This window comes from Elephantulus edwardii, unplaced genomic scaffold (genome assembly GCF_000299155.1).
Source record: "Elephantulus edwardii isolate Elephantulus edwardi_28Jun2011 unplaced genomic scaffold, EleEdw1.0 scaffold00051, whole genome shotgun sequence".
NCBI classification, from domain to species: Eukaryota; Metazoa; Chordata; class Mammalia; order Macroscelidea; family Macroscelididae; genus Elephantulus; species Elephantulus edwardii.
Window position 1 is genome coordinate 6463607 of NW_006399801.1, and position 22489 is coordinate 6486095.

Sequence of the window (22489 nt, forward strand, 5' to 3'; positions counted from 1 at the left end):
CCCCCCCCCCCAGGCGACTGCTCTCCCTTTAGTGCATGGCCTTTCATTCTCTTTCCCAAACTGATAGCCATTTAGGGTACCTCCCTGTTCCCTCACTAATCCTTTTATTGAATATATAATAAGCCATAGGTCTAAGGGAAGTTGGGAGGTCCAGTGATGGCAAAACTCACCGTCAACATGCTGATATACTGTGAAATGTTTACAAAACTGATGTCTTTTTCTTTTAAGATAACAGGGGCCTCACTGATCAGGGTAGGGTAGAACAATAGAAGAGGGGATTCTCCCACATGCCGATGATGCATTTGGGCTTTTCACGGGGGGCTCCCGCCATTTGCCGTATTATAGTTAGGGGGACTTCTGTTGTGCGAAACCATTGATTCTTCAGCTGTTCCACTCTCTAATCATGAGACGCTAGAGAGACTGTTGAGACCAGATGCGGTAAGTTAGCAGCAGAGGATTTCAGACTCAAGTCATGCAAATCACAGAAGCATTTAATGGGCAATGTATATCATAATGCTTAGCCTCACACCTTCCACCCATCTGGCACCCTCAAAAAGATGACGTGTTTGTCCCTGGGGGCATGTCCATCACCATTTGTTTCATTTCAATTGATGATGAGGAGGAGGAGGAGGATGATGATGATGATGATGATGATGATGAAGAAATAACCACAGATCACTTTTCAAAGATCAGACCCACAATCTTGTAGAAATATCTCTAGGGTGTGCCGCAGGGTCGAAATCAAATAAGTCTCTCTGAATCAATGGAAAACTGCAGCCTTAATTCATTTTAATCAGAATAGACAGGGAAATAAAGGGGGAGGGCAAGGGGGAAAGGAATGAAGGGGGAAATAAGGAAAAGGAAGAAAAGAGTGGAAGGTATTTACTGAAAATCTAAGTTTCAAAAGAAAATTAAACAAAGAATCTTAGACAAAACTCAGGGGCAGGTGGAGATTTTGCACTGTGACAGATCGTTCATATTAATTTCGCATTTATAAACTGTTTGTTCCTTAACACAGTGGCCCATCATAAATATTCATTCAATGAATCCAAGTTTATTTTCAGCTCCTACAGCTGGGCTTGGTTTGGGGCTTTGCACCATGTAGGTCAAAGAGATCAAGCTAGCTGTTCCTCTTCGTCTCCTTTGCCTTCCCTGACCGGATTGCACAGGCCTCTGCTGTCGTTTGGGGACCTTGTCTACCAGAAAGGATGTTCCAGAGACAAGGGAAGTGGCTCCTAAATTTATCATGGAGATGGCTCTCCTCCCTCCTCAGAGACCCTGCTTCATTCAAGATGACTGCTGCTTAGCAGGATGCTAGGAGAGACAGAGCTGTGGGTGTGGTCCTTCTCTGTTTGCCACAACATCATTGTTTGCATTAAGTATCTGTTGAGTCGTCTCTTCATCCCACACACTCTGAAGAGGAAGTTGTAGTGCAGGAGGAGGGAGCCCAGGACACTTCCTGTGAGGCTGTGGGGAGGTGCAGTGGCCTTACCTCAGCGTTAGCCTTATCAGGGGCGCTCTCAGTTTAAAGGCACCAGCTCCTGCCACAGCCGCAGCTGCAGGGGCCTAAGGTAGGGCATGGGTAGCACAAACGAGCTGGACTAGCGCTGGGACAAGTCATTTCGCTCTTGAAGACTCAGTGGGCCTTTTAAAATCGATTAATAGAGCTTAGAGGACAGCATGTCTGTTGTCTGGTTGGAAGAGCAGCCTGAGGCCTGACTGTCTCTTGCTTGCGCTTTAGCACAACTGAGCAGAAGCCTTGATCACACGTTAGTCGCATGGGATATGTGAGACAAGGCACCGGACGTGAGGTTTCTCCCCAGTCCTGTCTCTGGCGTCGATGTAGGTGGTGACAGAATGTGAACCAAATCTCACTTTTGTAACATGAGCCTCTGAATCTTTATCGAGGATGTTCCAGAAGAGCCTTTTCCTAGAATGTCCTTCTCAAACAGGTCTATTTTTCTACAATTATTGATAACACAGTTGAATGGTGTTTTTTTGTGTCAAAATTGTTAAAAATGTAGAACTTAAAGGAGTCAATTAAGACCGAGTGTTCTAAGCAGCATGTGTTGAATGGTGTTTCTCATTTAGACAGCTCAACAAAGATGGTCCCACAATTCCTACCCTCTCTATTCCACAATACCCAGTCCTCAGTTATTCTGATAAGCAAAGCAAGTGCTACAGAAATAAATAAGCAACACAACCACATCCGTAACTCACACAGGACACCCTCAGCTTGGTATTTCCACCTGTTTGGTTGGTGTATTTGAGTCACATTTCCGTAACAGTAAGACAGGATTCTTGAGATTGATGAGAATTCTGAACTTAAAGGAGCATGGCTGCCAAGATGGAGCCAAAGCTGACAGAGCAGAGTGTTCCTGGGGTGACAGAGCTTGTTTAGGTGGAAGCATTCCCCTTCCAAGGATTGCTGGGTCTTGCAACGTGCTCCCAACTTACTCACTTATAAACCATCTTTATGTAACTAATAAAGTGAGTTATGCTTTTTGCTACCTGCTGAGTGAATATATACTCTTTTGCAAATTAATGCTTTTCTATTTCTTTTAAACATGGCATTCATGCTTAGTTGCCCAATATATTGCCTCTCTATGTCCTTGAGAGGGAACCCTCTCTTCATTCACTCCTTCCTTTTATTCTTTCTCTAACTCTCCCATCCCAAATCTAATGATTCCGTTCAGCATCATATATTCCCTATTAGAATTCCAGCTACCATCTCTAAAGGGTGTCCACCTGTTTCTCAAGCACAATATTCTCTTGTAGATTTAAAGAAATTAGGTCTCTGAAATGTGTGTTTTTCATTACATGCTAATTTTTTTAAAACATTATTTAGGTCTTCATTTAAAATAGTTATGTCCCCAGAGCAACTTTCTTCTGTTTTCTTCCTTTCCCACCTTTTCTGCATTTCAAGCGTCTTGCATCCTGTCCCACCATTCAATTTAGGTTTAAAGTCAGCACCTTTGGGATGCTCAGAAACTATTTACAAAGGGGAAATTTGGTGGACAGAGGGAAAAGTAAAAGAAAAAAAATACAGCTAGAACACTTCCTGAGTGCACTTGAAAAAAACATGAGAAAGTCCTAGCAAGTCACTTGCAAGGTAGCTTGCCAATAGTCTAACTTTCAGTCTTTGTTTCCTTGACTTGAGTGATATGCTGTACTATTCAAAAGAGTTGGGACAGTCATTGAAAATAGATATCCTACATATGTGGTAAGCTTTATCTTCTATGACTACTTCCTTTCAATGAATGGCTATAATGTAAAAAAATAAACAAAATAAGGATACATGATTCACTGATGTTATAATACAATATAAGATTATCTTGTTTTAGATTTTATGGACAAGCTGTATTTAAGAAAAATATTTCTTTTGGTTTAAAATTGAGTGTAACACACTCTTTAATTATATTTCTGCCCTTAGTGTTGTAGAGTGCTTTCAAAACTATCAGGTGGCGGCTAAGAGAGATTGGCAAAGCACAGTGTGTATAATAATAACTATGTTGCTCGACATGTGGTACTTTTGAGCATTCAGAAGACTTGTACAGACTATCTCATTTATCCTAATCCTCCCTGGGAGCTTGAATCCTCTCATTTTCATCTTGTAAATGGTGAAACAGGGGTTCAGACAAACTCAGCAACTTCCCCAAGGTTATTTAAGGTAGAGAATCATAGTAAATGGCAAGGCTCAAAGCTTTGCACTCTCTCTAGTACACAAAGGTCTTCAAAGTCTGTCACCTAAACTGGTCACTGAACGTTTTATACTGCTTGTGAGCTATGAATAATTTTTACATTTTTAGATTATTAAGGGGAAACATGAAGAGAATAACATTTTGCAAAGTGAAAATTAGATGAAATTTCTATTTTAGTGTCTATAAATAAATTTTACTGGAATACAGCCACATCCATTTCTTTCTATACCCCCTAGGGCTGCTTTCACACTACACTGGCCACAAGATTTGATGGCAATCAGACTAGCTGTTGCCAAGCTAGTTCCAACTCATGATGGTCTCATGCACGTCAGAGAACAACTCTGCTCCACAGGGCTTCCAATGGCTGATTTTTAGAAGTACATAAGCTATCCTTTCTTCTGAGAAGTAGACAATCAAGCCCTTTTCTCTAAGAAGCTTCTGGGTAAACTAGAACCTTCACCCTTTCAACTAGCAGTCAAGCATGTTAACCACCCAAAGCAAATACTTTTAGTAATGAGTAATTCCAATACAGATTCTATAGCCTAGAAAAGACTAAATAATTTACAACCTGGCTCTTTACAGAAAGTTTGCTAACACTTGCACTCTACTGCATACCATTAAGAGATTCATGGACAACTTAGAAGAATGACATTCTTTACAAGCAAAAAATTACTGGAGTTGCTCGTAGGTCAAGAAGAAAATGACACAAATTTTTATTACAGGGGCAACTGCTACACAGGACTTTAACGGCCCAGTAATACATCAGGGCTTCCAAAGAGAAAAATCTTTCCCTTTCATAGTTGTTACCCTAAACTGGTTAATAGTGTAAACAACCAACTCAAAAAGTGCTAAGAAAAATAAAACCCATTCAATGCCAATAAAGAAATGGGAATACTCAGTCCAATGACAGAGATATTGTTTCACTGCTGCCCATCGCATTTGACCACGTAGACAGCTTGGCCACCAGTCTCTCGTCAGTGGAGCTGGAGCTGAACTTACAGTAGCTGCCACAGAACCAGCCAGCCTCCTCTTACCCTATGGCTTCTCTCTTATGGGCAGTCTTGGAGGAGAATTGAGTAGGCTGCTCTGAGGTGTCTGTGCTATGTTCTTGCTAGCTTTCCTAGTCCACCATTTATCAACATGGAGATGAGCCTTGAACTACTCACACTCATATATAATTATAGTGTGGGCTCGCTCTTGTCATTCAACTAAAATTCTAACACACACGTCTAATGCTATATCATTCTCTTAGAAAACAAACAAGTCCCTTGAACAGAGCTCAGGGAGAAACAGAAGGGTTGGGAAAGTGTTGGGTTCTTGACTACTTTCTAAGTCTGAGGTACAAGGCAAAGATTAATGATTACAGAAATACTGGATTAAGGAACTCAAGACAATGAAGCTTTTTGGTAAATTGGTATTAAATGATATTCTACAATCTTACCAAGCTGAACTAGAAGTCTAAAGAAGCATTTTTAGTGTCAGATGTAGGACAGCCAAGCAAAGTTTTTTATCTTTTCAGTTCTATTGAAGAACATGACAGGTTGTCTTACAAATACTTTCCTGGAAATTAGATAGAAGAAAAAAGTTTCGTAACAAATCATTGTGAAATTGTCTTGCTTACAGATAAATGATAGAAATTGAGATGGATTTGGTCTTCAGTGTTGACACTAAGTATGTTATGGGTTTTACAATATAGATTGTGCAAAAAGTATGTGATCTTTTGACTATGTGAAACATCATTACCAGTGGGGGGTGGGGGGGTAAATCTCAAGTTACCTATAAAACTTAATTAAATGTAAAAGGAGTCAAACTTCTACTTGGCCTTTCTGCCTTGGTGAAGGAAACTTCATAGAACCACCTAAATAAAATAAGAGAATTCTTGGGAAAGGAAGGCAAGTTAAAATACTTTGACTCACAAGAACAGTTGACTGGTCAATATGATCAAGTGATGGTGATTTATCATCTATGTCAATGTTTTAAAATTCTTTTTTTTGACACTACATCTCTGAGCAAAATTTCCAATGTATTCTGTAATTGGCCAGAGAATAATAACTGAATAGTCAACAAATCTTGATTTCAGAGAACAAACTGTTCCTGATGATAAACTGTGATTGACCATTTCATGATTAAGGCTTAGAGCTCATAAAAATAACCATGATCAAGAATACTGTGATATCAACTTGCCAATCTTTATAATACGAAGGGCTGTTTATCTCAGGCAATGTAAATATCTGCTACCAACAGGCACTAGTGAAATTAGCATGTAATACATCATCCTTTTTTAAAAAAAATTCTGATGGGAACCCTAAGTAGCCTAAAATCAAACTTCTTTGACTAGTTCAACCTGAATATCTTAAGTAGTCTATTAATGTTGGATCTATCACCAAAACACATGGCTAGCAGACCTAGATTGCCTGACCACAGACAATCAACTGTGCATGATCTGACCCTCTAGATCTCCAGCCAGCATTCTTAGAAAGTGAAAGAAGCACTGTCCTCAGATCGGGCATGTTGTTGTTATATGCTGTGGAGTCAGAACCAATTCATAGCTGACCCTCCCATGTGTTTTCAAAGGTTGTACATCACATAGGAGGATAATGCCCATTTTTCTCCCCCAAAGAAGCAGTTGGTAGATTTGAACTGCCTCCCTTTGTGTTGGCAAGGCAACTCTTTACCCAGGTGCCATTATGACATTGCTCCCTCTAGGACTGGATGTGATTCTTTTGGTGCAGCCTGAACCAGTCCAAACACCTGGGCCATGCATATCTGCTGTGGCTCTCGGGGTAAGTTACCCCTACAAGGTCTAGTCCTGCCCATCTACACATTGACCTCCAAAGTGTCAACTGAGGACCTTTGCTCTTTAAGTCCACCTTAGCAGCACCCTTCCCTTCAGAGAGATGGAGAATTCAGTGGAGTAGGAGATGATGTCTGGCCCTAAAAAGACTGGATTAAGACCTTCGGAATCCCCTAAGCACTGAGGGCCCTTCCGGTATCCAGCCGCAATGAGGCAGTGCCAAAGCATTAATGGAGTAAGTACAAAGAAGGCCAGAAAGTTCTGACTTTCTTATGGTGACTATGCCAAAGCTTGAAAAAGAACAATTTTTAAAATGCTGACTTTATTGTTCTAGTGACTTCATGTGCACAAACAGCTTATCAGGCAGTCCCAGGGCCTCTCTGGACACCCTGTTTCTGTTTCCTCTTTTTAAGGAAGTCTGAGTGCTTTTACTGGTGAAACCCTCTCACAACAAAAATGGTCGAGAAACTTCCAATTCACCTCTGGTCCTCTGATAAGGCCACCCCAGGCAAACAACAATGTCATCAATCTCATCTTTGTGTGCAAGAAACTCCTGTGAAGGTCAGCACACACAGGCACAAGTAGTGTTGTTTGCAGTCATTATCCAGCTCTTCTTCCCAAATCTCCTCCTTTAGCTCATTCTCAGAAGATATCTTTTCTTTTACCTTCCTTTGAATGTTAACTGCTTTCATTAATGATAGTCAAATCTAAAGCAAACAATATGAAATTATTTAGCTCTGACTCGTGATGACGCCTATGCGTGTCAGAATAGAATTGCATTCCACAGGAGTTTCAATGGCTGATTTACAGAAGGAGATTCCTAGGTTTTTATTCTGAAGTGTCTGTGAGTGGACTTGAACTGCCAACCTGTCAGTTAGTAGTCAAACACTTAAGAGTTTGTACCACAGTCACAGTCTGTTATAACTGTTGCTGTGTGCCATTGAGTTGACTCTGACTCATATTGACCCTTACAGGACAGGATAGAATTGTGCCATGGGGTGTTGTGGGCTGTGATCTGCACAGGAGCAAATAGCCAGGTGTTTTGTCCTGCTAGGTTTCCAACTATCCATCTTTGCACCAGCGGCTAAGCGCTTTGCCACTGTACCACCGGAGTTCCTTAGTTATAATCTAGCAACCTATTATTGGTTAATTGATCCTACAACTAAGAACACCTCACTGATTTTAATCAAGGGTGGAATATGTTCAGAGTCTGCAATCTAAGACCAAAACTTCAAGATATTTTGTTGCTTCCCGCAGACATCTTGAGAGCTCATTAGTGACTGATGGGCTTATCCCAGGCCAATAATTGAAGAGAGCAGAGTGTAAGATAAGGTCCTCTGTTGAATGACAGGCCCAGATGAGGACACCAGCTTGCCTGGTGAGATCTTCTGGTCATCATTAGATCACTAATCACCATGTGATTCAGTTATCAGCTTGCCAAGAAAGGTCGTGAATACATCTTTGGAGCCTAACGGTTCCCAGTCTAAAGCTTTGGCCACACAGAGAGGACAATGTACTCTCACATATGCTCAGGAGTCTAAAATGATCATCTGAGATGATCAGAAGTTTGCCTGTGTAGGCAGAGTGGTCTTACCTCCCCCACTGTCTGCACAGACTGTGGTTTGGGGGGAAAAGCCTAGCACCCTGTGGTGCCCGGTTACCCTCCGCAGCCCCCAGCCTACAAGCCTCGGCCACTTTTCCACAGACTCCTCACAGCCTGGAGTAGCCCCAGGAAGCTGGAGGTTCCAGAGGCTGCTTCATCTGCAGCCAGCTTGGAGATGACCCAGAGAATATAGGTCAGGGTCCAGATACTCACTTGGCACACGAGGTGATGGGATTCTGAGTGCTCTTCTTCCTAGAGTGGCCTGTACTTATGTGGCAAACTTGCCCCTAACTAAACTATGCTCTACATATTCATCCCAAGACCACGCATACTCCCACACCCAAATCACATTTGCCTTTTTCAAAGATACCGAAGCTAAGTTTGTATCATCAGATGTATTTATGTCCAAAGAGCAACCTTTGAATCATTTATCCAAAACAAACAGTGAAATAGTATTTCAAGCATAAGCCCAAATCCAAACAAATGCCATGAAATTTACTTATGGGAAAATTGCATTTCAAAGTCCATATCAAATTTTGCTTACAGATGCAAATTTCCCAGAACCGTTGTTTTCCTTGAATTTTCCTTTCTCTCATCGACCTTTGAACTGGACAATAAATTCCTTTGCTTTCACATAAAATGTGAAGTGGCGCTTAGCACAAAGGCCTCAGCATTAAATGTAGCCCAGCAGAAACAAGCCCTGCTAACCAGGCACAGCTCGGCAGCACATGGCAGACACTGATCTCCTGGGTTTTATTTTAAAGGTGGTGGGTCAGGATGGCGAGGAGGGGTCTGCCAGGACCTGTGTTCAGAATGGGGGATCCTAACCTTCATGCTGTGAGTCTTGCCCTCATTGTGGGAGTCAGACCCCACGCCTGCACCAGATCTGGTTGCCTGGCCTAGGCCTTTTGACATAAATGAGAATTTTTCCACATTACAAAGAACCCTGCTGGATGATTTCTCTTCCATATGATTTCTAATTCATGACACCAGACAAGACAGGTGACTTGCTACCACATGGATCCCCTCTTTGTATCTTCAACAGCTTTTCTTTCTTTTTTTCTGCAACCTTCTTCCCTCATTGACACCTCTCAACCTCAGAATGTTACATAACACAGAGGCAGTGGACTCAAGACTTCATTAACTTGTTCTTTTTGGAAAGTGCTGTTGAGTTGAAACTGACTCATAATGATCCTCCTGTGTGTTTTCAGCAGCTGTAAATCCATTAAAGGAGGTAGCCCATCTTTTCCATTTGGAGCAGTTGTGGATTCAAACTGCATGCCTTGCATTGACAGCCCAGATCCTTTCCCATTAGGCCACACTAATAGAGACAATAAGCACACTCGCACACTGAGAGACATACACATGTGCACCATACACATGGGTATACATCCATACGTGTACACACCACACATACAGACATGTGTACACGTACACACATCCCTTCACACTCATTCATCCTTCCCAAGCCGGGATGAGCTCGTCCTCATTAGATTTCCAACAAACAGAAGCTCTAACCATAACAATCTTGCATTTTCCTCCCTGGCTTCTTTTGGCATTCTTTCTAAAAGGTCACATGCACTTCCATGAATCCACAGATCTCTGTCATTGTTTTCTAGGAGCATGAGACACAGATTAGTAGACCAGGATTTCTATTTCAGTTCTACCCTCAGATGAGCTGTGTAGCCTTAAAAATACCAAGTAACCACTTTGAAACTATTTTTTATCCAAGCATTTGAACCACACTGTTGTTGTTTCTTTGATGCTACTATTAATCTTGGTCCACACCATCCCTGCTGGATGACCCTACATGGTTTGCCATTAAGCCCTTGGCTTTTTAAATCACTGATTTCTTTGCTGGAAGCCATAACATTCCACTGTTACTCGTTTGTTTGTCTCTAGCACCCCTCACCAGCCACAAATGTCTCTCTCTTCTACCACCACTAAACTCAGTGGCAGATAAAAATTGATCCAGATAGCTTCTGAAAAACAGGTCCAACTGAAAAGCCCTATGGTCCCTTCTACAGTAGAAAATGCCCATCTGCAAGTTGGTGTCACCAATAGACAGTAAGAGCTTGGCAGCCCCGGGCCCACTCCTCCATGTACACCTCAGTCAGCTCCAACTGGTTGTGACTACCTACATTGCTTTTAGATTCAATCCAGCTTTCTGCTCTTTGAAGCATACAATAGGGTCATGGGAAGAAACATTTTAACACCAAAGCAAGAAGAACATAAAAACCATTTGGTATTAAGCAAACTCCATAGCATCAAGCACATATGATGGCCTCATGTACATCAGGGTAGAACTGTGCCCTATAGGGTTTTCAATGGCTGGGTTTTTGGAGGTAGATTACCAGGGCTTTCTTCTGAGGTGCCTCTGAGTAGACTTAAGTCACAAACCTTTTGGTTAATAGCTGAGGACTTAACCTTTTTGTGCAGCTCAGAGACTCCAGACAGAATATCATTGCTATCATCATTGCTGTTGTATGACATCAAGTTGATTTGTACTCATATTGATCCTACGAGAGAGAGTAGGGCTACCTGCCTCATAGAGAAGTAAACCATTTAAACCACAACAGCATTTCTTTTACCCTTTCTGATTTTGTTATTGTTAACTGAAAAATAATGTTATATTTGCACTTCCTAAAGTCAGAACCCTCATACTTACCCTCCAGTGGGTTTTCAGAGACTATAAATTGCACAAGAGGAGATTGTCCATCTTTTCCTCATAGAGTAGCTGGTAGATTCAAACCACCTGTCTTTGCATTGGAAGCACAACTCTTTACCCACTAGGCCAACAGAACTGACTTATTAAAAAGTAATGTTTTATATTTGTCTTTCCTAACACAGTGCCATGATACTAACATCTAATTTTTCCCCCACCCCCGTGGCCCACTAAACATTTTTTCCCCCTCTGTGAACTATTTGCCCAAGTTAAAAAGAAAAAATTACCCTGGAAAGTTGACTAGTTCTCAAGTCTAGGGCAGGGCCAAAATTTCAGAACTCTTTTACATTCTAAGAATATAAAATAGAGGGTAAGTCTGCACTTAGTCAGAAAGTTGCTTGTTTGTGATCCAGAAGTTCTCTATCAGGAACAATTTAACCCACACAAGGCCCAGCAACATGTAGAAGCAGGTCATCAACGGAGTGTGTGATCCTGTTGCTAGTGAGTTTCCCAGCTCCAGGAACCATTCTCAAGGAACATAAGTCGTCTAGACAGCAGCAAGGCGCAGACGTAACCAATCTTCTATTTTGTCCCCAGAAATCTTAAGAGCTGGAGTCTTTGGCAAAATGCTTTTACTCTACAGGTAAATAAAATATTTCCTTTTTAAGATTACCAAGTTTACATCATTCTCAAGCACCCAAGCAGTCAGTCACCTAAAGCAAGGACTCAAAACAAATTGAAAGCTAGTTGATGGTCCTGCATTATTTTATTCTAGATATGCATTCACTTACATGTGGGATTGCCATGAGCCAAAATCAACTTAATAAATGGTACAAAACAACCTAGTGTTGGTCCATGGTCACTTGCAGGACAGCAGGCTATGTCCTAGTCTCTGAGAACCATTGCCAGCTTCTTCATCCTCAACAGACTTACAGCCTCATGGATACCACTCCTTAGCACATAGAAAGCATTCTGATAAGTGCATTGAATAGCACAGAACCCTGGGAGAAAATATTAATCGCCACTTTACAAATTAAGAGACTAAGGGTTAAAAAACTTAATGAACTTAGTCTAGCTTTAGGAATGAGATAACCAAATGAAGGGGGGGGCAGGTAGGTACAATAGCTACTGGAAAACAAAAGAAAATCAGCCTTCAGTGACACAATCAGGAATGTTTTCATGAAGAAAGGTAGGGCCATTTGTTCTAAGCCTTAAAGACTAGGTAGTTATGGAAGAGAGAAATGCAGGGGAAGAGTGTTTCAGACTGAAGTTCTAATATGGGGAAAGGATCCAAAGACAGACAGGCATATACACCGAGCACAGGTTAGGACAGGGCAGTGCCTTTGTTAGTCTGCACAGGGCAGGATGGCTGAGGGTCACGTTTGACACGATGTCCATTTGGAAAAGCCAACTGGTGCTAAAATGTGAAAAAGTTTCTATTCTACATCAAGGAACATGGACTAAGGAAATAACAGCAAGAAAACATATATTCATTAACTCATTATAGCACTTCAAAGGCTCCTAATGCTTTAAGATTGAGTAAAAACGGAATAAGTTGCACGAACCAGAAAAACATGGCCTAGACAAAGTTGTAAGCGCTTTGAAAAGTTTCAATGGATCCATAAAAAACAGAATAAATCATTGATGGAGGCTCACTACCATGTCACAATACACTGTAAATCCAGAGAAAGCATAAAGCCAGGATTATTGTAGGACAGATTTCTAGATATTAACACAATGCACAAAATAACTGAAGTCTTCTATGAGCAAAACCAATGAGTCGTTAGGGATGAATACAAAGAAAATGAGGGAGAGTGTTTTTCAAAAATCCAAGCAAGGCTTCTAACGTTTCTACATTAAAGTAACTGAGCTTCACTTCTGAAGTAAATATTGCCAGCTTTTCTATCACACTTTTGAAACAGGAAAGCCAGGGAGGGCTAAAGTACTGGTTTGGCTCCTGACCCACTTTTCGGTCCTTTTGTAACTCCCTTTGCTCAATTCCAAGTATGTCTGTGCACGGACAGTGAGACGAAAGCATGCTAACTACGAAAGCACAAAAATATGTATTGAGAAATTCACTACAATGCCAAATTTTTTTTTAGGAATAAAAAAAAAAGATATCTTCAAGAACTCGCTGTGTTAGGGAAACTGTTTACATATTGAGGTGTTCCTCTTTTTTGACTGGAACAATAAAAAATTATTTGATATGGTCTTGACTTTGTTGTCTTCCTTTCAGTGTATGCCCAAAGAAGGCTGCCTTTTTCTACAGGTGGGAACTGGAATTACTTTCAAAGCACCACATCTCACCACTGGAATGCCTGACCTTCAACGCAAATTCCAAGAATGCTGGTGGGTGTGGAGCCATTGCTTCTCTTCCTCCCTATTTCTAGTCTAGCATCCCACTGAGTGTTAACTCTTGTCACTCTTTCCCAATAAACAGCAAAGCTCCTTGACAGTGAAATCTATCTTAGTCATCTCTATCCTCAGCAGCTTCCATGATAGCTGCTACTTTTTTGTGTGCTCAATAATTTTTGTTGGATAGATCCTGGAAGAGTAGGTGGACAATGGATGGATTAATAATTGGTGGATAAATGGGGGGTAGAGGTATGGAAGGATGGTAGATAAAATAGAAAAAGTATGGTTGATTCAGAGTTTCTATTCACAGACTACAGTTGCATTTGGTACATTTAACTGGATTTTTGCCTTAAAACTTACCTTGTAAATTTCCCTCAATACACACATACACAAAGATAGTTGGGAATGGTCTGGCACCACCTTTATTATTTACAGTAGAAGAAAAAAATTTCTTGTTGAGTCAATGACAACTCACAGAGACCCCATGTGTACCAAAGCAGAACTGTGCTCCATAGTGTTTTTTCAAAAGTGGCTGATGTGGGGGAAGTATGTTTCTTTCTTTCAGTGTACCTTTGCCTGGACTCAAAAAGTCAAACTTCTGGTTAGCAGCCAAGGGCATTAACCAATTGTGCAACAAAGAAACACCTTCATTTACTATGTTGTTGTTATTGTTGTTACTGCTGCCGAGCCGAGGTCAACTCATAGTGACTCTATGAACAAAAGACCTAATGCCTTTCCTAGCAATCATTGTTTCTCCAAGTTCATAGAGTTTCCAGAGGCATGTGGTTTAGGGAGTGGATGCCACTCCTGCTTTATTTACTATTGTTGTTTGGTGCCGTTGAGTCGTAGACGACTCATAGTGATCCTATGAATGAAAGGCCTAAGCATTGTTCATAGGGTTTCCGGAGGCAAGCCATTTCAGAAGTGGATGCCGCTCCTGCTTCCAGGCTTGTTTTAGTCGGGAAGCTCCAGCAAACACTGTTCACCATGCATGACCATTACCACGTTTGGCACATCAGTGTCCCAGTGTTCAGCATCACAGCAACCACGAGTTACCTCTGTGCAGCAATGCACAGACCAGTGCTATACCACCTAGAAGAATGTTTGACAGGAAAACAATTTGAACCTGGTCTGAGGGCCGCAGATTAAAATCACCCACCTTCGGCTTGGTAGCATAACGTTCTGTCCACTAGGCCAACATAGCTCTCTCTATGTCGTTATTGTTGTTCGGTGCCATCGAGTCGTAGATGACTCATAGTGACCCTATGAACAAAAGGCCTGAGCACTGTTCATAGGGTTTCCAGAGGCAAGCCATTTCGGAAGTGGATGCCACTCCTGCTTCCAGTTATTTACTATGGAACTGCTTATTTTCATTTCATCAACTGACATTTTAACAAATCGCATTGCATCACTTACACCTCTTTTTTTTTTTTTTTTACACTTCTTACTGGTGATTTCTGTACAATTCATTAGTTTGCATTTTTAAACTATCACTCATCTGTATATTTGTCGGATTGTGATGGCTTGTTTGTTACTATGACGCTGCAAGCCATGCCACTGTGTTTCAAATGCCATCAGGAGTGCCCAGTCTAGAAGGAGCTAGACAAACTTCTGAAATAACTGACCAGTGAAAAACCTTATGAATAGCAGTAGAGCACTGTCTGATACAGTGTTGGAAGATGAGCCCCTTGGGTTGGAAGGTACTCAAAATACGACTGGAGAAGAGCTACTTCCCCAAAGTCAACTTTAATGATGTGGTTGGAGTAAAGCTTTCACTCAGTGAAAGACTTTCATTTGTTGATGTGGCGTGACTCCAAGCAAGGAGAAGCAGCTGCACACATCCGTTAGTAATCGGCACATGGAATATACAGTCATAAAACCAGGAAAATTGGAAGTTGTCAGAAATTAATGAAACACATTCCAATCAACATCTCAGGCATTAGTGAACTGAAGTGGGCTAGTCATGGTCATTTTCAGTAGGACAATCACAGGCTCTGCTGTGCAGAGAATGATAACTTGCAAAGTAATGACATCATATTTATTATCAAAAGGACATTTCAAGAGTTGTCCTGAAATATAACACTGTCAGCAATAGGCTATCATCTATACACTCACAGGGAACGTCTATGAATATGACTATTGTTCATATTGACACAATAACCACTAATGTCAAAGATGAAAAAATTAAGGATTTCTACCAATTTCTACAGTCTGAAATTGATCAAACATATTAAGATGCAATAATAATAAATGGTGGTTGGAATACAAACACTGGAAACAAGAATTGGTAGGTGCAAAGTATGGGTTTGGTGACAGAGGTGGTGGTCGTTGTTGGATGTCATCAAGTCACAACTACTTAACAGCAATCCTATGAACAACATATCTGAGCCTTACACTACCCTGCACCACCTTCATAATTTCTGTCACGCTTGAGGCCATTGTGGGAGTCACCACAGCAATCCATGTCATTAAAGGTTTTTCTCTTTTTCTCCAATCTTCTACCTTTTCCAGAATGATGTAGCACTCTAAGGTATAGTTCCTCCTGAAAATAAGCCCAAAGAAAATGAAACTATTTCACCATCCTTACTTTTAAGGAGTACTCTGGTTGCACTTCCTTCAAGACAGATTTCTTTATTCTTTTGACAATCCATCGTATATTCAATACTCTTTACCAACACCACAATTCAAAGGCATCAATTCTTCTTTGTTCTTCCTTATTCATTGTCCAACTTTCAGATGCACAGGAAGCAACTGAAAATAATAAGACTTGGATCAGGAACACTATAGTCTTTAAACTGACATCCTTGCTGTTTGGAACTTCAGATAGATCCTCGACAGCAGATTTCTCCAAGGCAACATGTCTTGACTGTGGATTTCTTGACTGCAGCAGTCAAAGAGTAAGACTGGAGATTGTACAAGAGAAATTTTGACAGACAAAGGCTTCTTCATTGCAAATATACTTAAAACAACACCCACCACATTAATGGTGACTATACTCACGGTCCGTGCTGGGCAGAATATGCAAGAATTAGGTAGCGGACATTTGTGGAAAGAGATGGTAAGAAAGCTCAATATCATCAGTCAGAACAAGGTCAACGGCCAACTGTGAAAGCAAATAATTGCTCATATTCAAGTTCAGGTTCAAGTTGAAGAAAAATAAAATAAACTCATGAAAGACAAAATACAACCTTGAGTACCTTCTACCTAAATTTAGAGACCACCTCAAGAATAGATCTGGACCTAATGACCAAAGACCAAACAAGCTGTGGGATGACATCAAGGAACCATGAGGAAAGCAGAAGGTCATTTGAAAAGAAAGAAAAGACCAAAACAGATGACAGAAAAAAGCTTTAACCTTACTGTAGAATGTAGAAAAGCTAAAGTGAATGGAATCAATGATGAATATGAACAGAAATGACTCAAGAAAAATTTCATCATTAAATATACAAAGATTCAGAGCTAGATAACCAAAAGGGTAAAAGGTCTTTAAGTTGAAAAACAAAAGCAAACACTGAAGAACAAGTTAAACTGAAGTTTCAAGTCTACTGTGGAAAGTATTGAATTATACAAGAACCATCAAAAGAAGACTGCAGCAAAAAAGATTCCCTGCAAAAATAATTGGTCAGTGTGAATATATTTCAAGAGGTGAAGAGCCAATGTTACTGGAGAAAGAAGTCTAAGCTATCCTAGAGGCAAGAGCCAAAAATTAGGCTCCAAATTCCATGTGAGGTATTTAAACAGACACAGCACTGGAAGAGCTCACTCTTCAATGGCAAGAAATTTGGAAGACCATAATTGACCAAACAACAAGAAGAGATACACATGTGTGCCATCACAAAAAAAGGTGATTGCGGTGGTTAAGGTTGTATGTCAACTTGGCTGCCTATGTTTCTCTCATTTGGCAATTATGGTGTAGTCATTACCTTAGTGAGATCTGAGAAAGATGGTGTCCATCTCTTTTTTCCCAAATAAATTTTTAAAAAAATATGTTTATTTGTGCTTTATTGACTAAGCAAAGGCATTTGATTGTGCCGATAATAACAAGTTGTGTCTGACATTGAGGAGAATGAGAGTTGCAGAGCACTTAATTGTGCTCACGCAGAACCTATACATGGAGCAGGAGGCTGTTGTGCGAACAGAGCAGAGGAACACTGTGTGGTTTAAAATTGAGAAGGAAATGCATTAGGGTTGTATTGTCTCTCCATACCTATTCAGTCTGTGGCATCCATCACTGAATAAGATTTAATATAATGCAATCATTTCCTTAACCACACCTAATCTAATTACCTCACCAAGATAGTTGTTGTTGTTAGTTGCTATCGAGTTGAGCACAACTAATACCAACCCTATGAACAATGGAACCTGTTCTATCCTGTACCATCTTCACACTTCCTGACACACCAAGAGCCCACTGCAGCAGTCATTGTATCAGTCCACCTGGTTGAGGATCTTCCTCGCTTTTGCCAACCCTCTGCCCTTCCCAGCATCATGTCCCTCTCCAAGGAACAGCCCCTCCTAGCAACATATCCAAAGTAAGTGAGGCAAATCCTCATCATTCTTGCCTCCAAAGAGCTCTCTGGCTGCATCCTCTCCAAGACATATCTGTTTGTTCTCTTGGCCATCCATGGGATGTTCAGTGCTCTACTCCAATACCACAGCTCCAAGGTGTCAGTTCTTTTCCTGTCATTCATTGTGAGAGCTATCATCAGTAAATATATATGGACATCTTCCAAGTTCATTTGCTTTTTGTTCAATTCAGTGTAGATCCTATTGTAGCCCGTTACCTCCAGCTCTCTGGACTTGAACGAACCTGTAGCCTGACTTAGCTGCCAACCTTGGGTTCATCAGCCTTCACAGCTACATGAATCAGGAGAAGCATCTTTCCTGATATTTGAGACAGATTTGGGACTTGTAAGCCTCTACGTTTGTGTATTCATATTTGGTAAAGTAGAGCATTGGTGGGAAAGAGGAAGACTTTCACTAGGATGACTCGATACAGTAACTGCAACAGTGGTCTCCAGCACAGCAGCAATTGGCAAGACAGCGCAAGACCAAGCCGTGTTTTGTTCTGTTGTACACAGGGTCACTCGGGGTCGGAGATGACTCAACAGCATCTAACAGCAGCATTTTAAAAAGAAATTACCTTATCTGATCATTACTTGTTGTCAAAAAGGCTGACTTCTGGGTTGATCTGCTCTAAAATGAGGCCCAAATTGCTTAGTGAGCCTCGGGCCTTGTGTGCTGCCCTGGCATCAAAGATGCAACTGAGACATCACTGTGACCTTGATAAGCACATGTGGGGCATTATCCCATGTGCCGACCATGGGTCTTAGCCAGAATGCTTCAACACCCACCTGGAGTCCCATCCTGCCAACTAACCACAGGCTCCAAATGGATCTGGCAACAAGGAATTTGTGAGTCAGATTTGCGGATAGAGGTATGCTGCTTCCTGTCAATTTGTTGTTGTTGTTAAGTGCCATCAAGTTGCAGGCAACTCATAGAGACCCTATGAATGGAAGACCTGAACACTTGTATAACTTTCATCCTTTCTCCAGGTTCATAGGGTTTCTGAGGGCAAGCTATTTTGGAAATGGATACCACTCCTGCTTCCAAGCTTATGTGAATCGGGGAGCTCCACCAAACACTGTCCACCATGGGTAACCGTTATCTCCTTTGACACATCAGTATCACAGTGTTCAGCTTCACAACAACCATGAGTTACCTCTCTGTAAGGCAAGTGGACAGACCAGGATTAGATGACTTAGAAGAATGTTTGACCCAAAACAATTAAAAACAGGCCCAAGGGTTGCAGATTAAAGTCACCCTCCTTGGGAGCATAATTATTTGTCCACTAGGGCAATTGATGTATCTCTATGCTGTTGTTGTTGTTGTTAAGTGCCGTCGAGTCACAGGCAACTCATAGCAACACTACGAACGAAAGATCTGGACACTTGTATAACTTTCATCCTTTCTCCAGGTTCATAGGGTTTCCAGAGGCAAGCTATTATGGAAGTGGATGCCATGCCTGCTTCCAAGTCTGTTTGTGTGTCCCTCCTCAAGACTCAAGAGGCCCTCCTAAGGTCCACCTGGAACAGAGATTCACAACACACTAGCCCTCAACCTACAAGTGTGGTCAAGCATTTCAGTATTTTACAATTCTGGCACTCCCAAATGCTGGCAAACTCTGCAGGAGTGATGCCCAATTCACCTGTCAAGTCCCTTCTGCTGATGCCCACTTGGGATGAAAAGAAGCCATAAAATCCACAAGCAAATGTTCCTTACATGTGTGTCCTTTCTCAAGATGTGAGATGCCCTCATAAGGTACTAAGGATATTCTTGCTTGTTTTTATCATGTTTTTTGTTAGTATAGTACTTGTCTTCAGTTTGCTGCACTGAAGTAACTTGTGGATTGCTTTGATGCTGAAAGCTATGCTACCAGTGTATCAAATGCCAAAAGGGTCACTATGGTAGAACAGGTGTTAGCAGAGCTCCCAGATTAAGACAGATTAGGAAGCAGGATTGTCCATCCACTTCTTAAATAGTAGGCCTCTGGAAATCCTATGAACAATAGAAGAACCCAGATAGTTATGGTATTAGAGGAAGAAACCAGAATAAAAGTCAACCAAAATGAGGAGAATGAATGTACAAAGTATGAATGCTGGGAAACTAGAAGTTGTGAACAACTAAATGAAGCATATGGACATCACATTCTAGGCATCAATGAGATGAGATTAGATGGACTGGCTTTGGCCATTTCGAATCAGACACATGGGATAATATGCCAGGAATGAAAAACAGAGGAAGAATTATGTTGTATTTATAGTGAAAAATCAATTTCAAATTCCATTCTCAACTACAAAAGTGGTGAGTGCTAGGATATTATACAAGGAAGACCTGCAAACATGACTATTATTCAAGTATGCATACAGATAATGCCAAAGAAGAGGAAATGGAAGATTTTCACCAAATCTTGCAGTCCACAATTGATCAAACATGCAATCAAGATGTGTTAAAGATAACTGGTGACTGGAATGCTAAAGATTGAAACAATGAAGAAGGAATGGTAGTCAGAATGTACAGATTTGGTAACAGAAATGAGGCCAGAAATAGAATGACTGAATTTTATACATGTAAGGTCAAGGACTGCAGCCTTCAATATAGATTGAAGCTCAACATCAAGAAAAGAAAGATTCTCACCAGTGGGCCAATTGGCAGCATCATGATGGATAGTGAAGAGACTGAGATTGTTAACAGCTTTAGTTTGCTTGGCTCCATAATCAACACTCTTGGTACCAGAAGCCAGAAAATCAAGAGATGAATTGCATTGGGAAAGTCTACTATCAGGGACCTCTCCAGGGTACTGAAGAGCAACAACATCAGTCTGGAGACTAAGGTGCATCTGATCCAGGCCATAGTCTTCACAATTGCTTGCTGTGCATCAGAGAACTGGACAATGACTAGGGATGACAGAAACAGAATTGATGCCTTTGAGCTGTGGTGCTGGGGAAGATTGTTGAATTTGCCATGGACTGCTAGGAGAACAAACAGGTTCTACCTAAAGAATGTGAAACCAGGCTGCTCCTTGAAGGAAAGGATTTTGAAACTTCGTCTGACATAGTTTGGACATGTTGTAAGGAGGAACCGGTCCTTGGAGGAGGACGTCATGCTTGGGAGGGTGGAGGGACAATGCAGGAGAGGAAGACCCTCGATGAGATGGATTGATTCAGTCACTGGGGCAATGGGAATAAGTGTGTTGGAGACAATAAGGTTGGCACAGGATAGAGAAGGGTTTAGGGCTCTTGTACATAGGGTAGCTATGAATCACAGGAGACTCAACAGCACATAACAACAACAAGGATTTATTGATCTCAGATTAAAAAAGAAAAACACAAATGGTGACTTTACATATAGGCCTCACCTGATAAACTGCAATCAGATTGACTAAATCTGTGGAAACAATTGTTGGAGAGGCTTAAGATCAGTAGTCTAAACCAGGTCAGGTGCTGACGAAGAAACAGATCATCAGTTACTCAAGTGCAAGTTCAAATTGAGGCTCAAGAAAATCAAAACAAGTTCACAAGAACCAAAATATATTCTTGAGTCTATCCCATCTGAATCCAAAAATAATCTTAAGAATTTATTTGAAGGATTGAACAGCGATAATAAAAAATGATGTCAGTCTGGAGACTAAGGTACTCCTGATCCAGGCCATGGTCTTCACAATTGCTTGCTACACATCAGAGAGCTAGACAATGACTAGGAATGATAGAAAGAAAGAGCACCAAGATAGAAGGCATCAATTGCCTTTAAGATGTGGTGCTGGAGAAGAGTGTTGAATATACCATGGACTGCTAGGAGAACAAACAGATTTGTCCTGGAGAGGGTGAAGTCACCTTGCTCCTTGGAGGCAAGGATTCTGAGGCTTCGTCCAACATACTTTGGGCATGTTGCAAGGAGGTCCTTGGAGAGGGACACCATGCAGAGAAATGGAGAAAGACAGGAAGACCATCCATGAGATGGAATGAAACAGTGACTAGGGTAATGAGGGTAGGTGTGTCAGAAACAGTAGAGTTAGCACAGGATAGAGCAGGTTTCAGGACTGTTGTACATAGGGTCATTATGAGTCACAAAAGACTTGACGGCACATAACAACAACAATATAGGATCATGTATGAGGAGAGTGCCCATCCTTCTCCCATGGAGCACCTGGTGGATTCAAACAGTGTGCCTTTGGGATTGCAGTACAACTTCTTTGCTCCCCCCTCAAGTTTCTTTTCATTTTTTTTAATTCATTTTAATGAAAATTTACAGAGACTTTGGATTTCCATCCATTGTTTCACTTTTCTCCCTGCTTACCGCTCCCCTCCCAATTTGCTCTTTTCATTGAAAAGGAAAATTCTTCCAGTGTTATACAGTCCTTCCCCCCAAGTCCACTCCACTATGCAGCCTTCGTTCTGGACTCCTGTCATGACAGTAATACCTAATTATAGATCCCTTTTAAATCTTTCTCTTCCTCATCTGTTTCAATGCAGTATACATTCTTTATCCCATCTTTCTCAGTCTCCCCCCAACCCTGATGTCAGTTCCATTTTACAACAGTGGCACTGTGCAATATTTGTCCTTTTGTGACTGAGGTATTCCACTCAGCATAATGTCCTCCAGGGTCACCCATTTTGTATATTTTATGAGTTCTTTGTTTATCAATGCCCGCCTAATATTCCATTGTGTGAATATACCAGAGCTTCTCTATCTTTTCATCTGCTGATGGGCAATTTGGTTGTTTGCAACTCTTTGCTATTGTGAACAAAGCTGCAATAAACATGGGTATGCATTGCAGGACAACTTAATGACACAAGGCTGTCAGAGCTCCC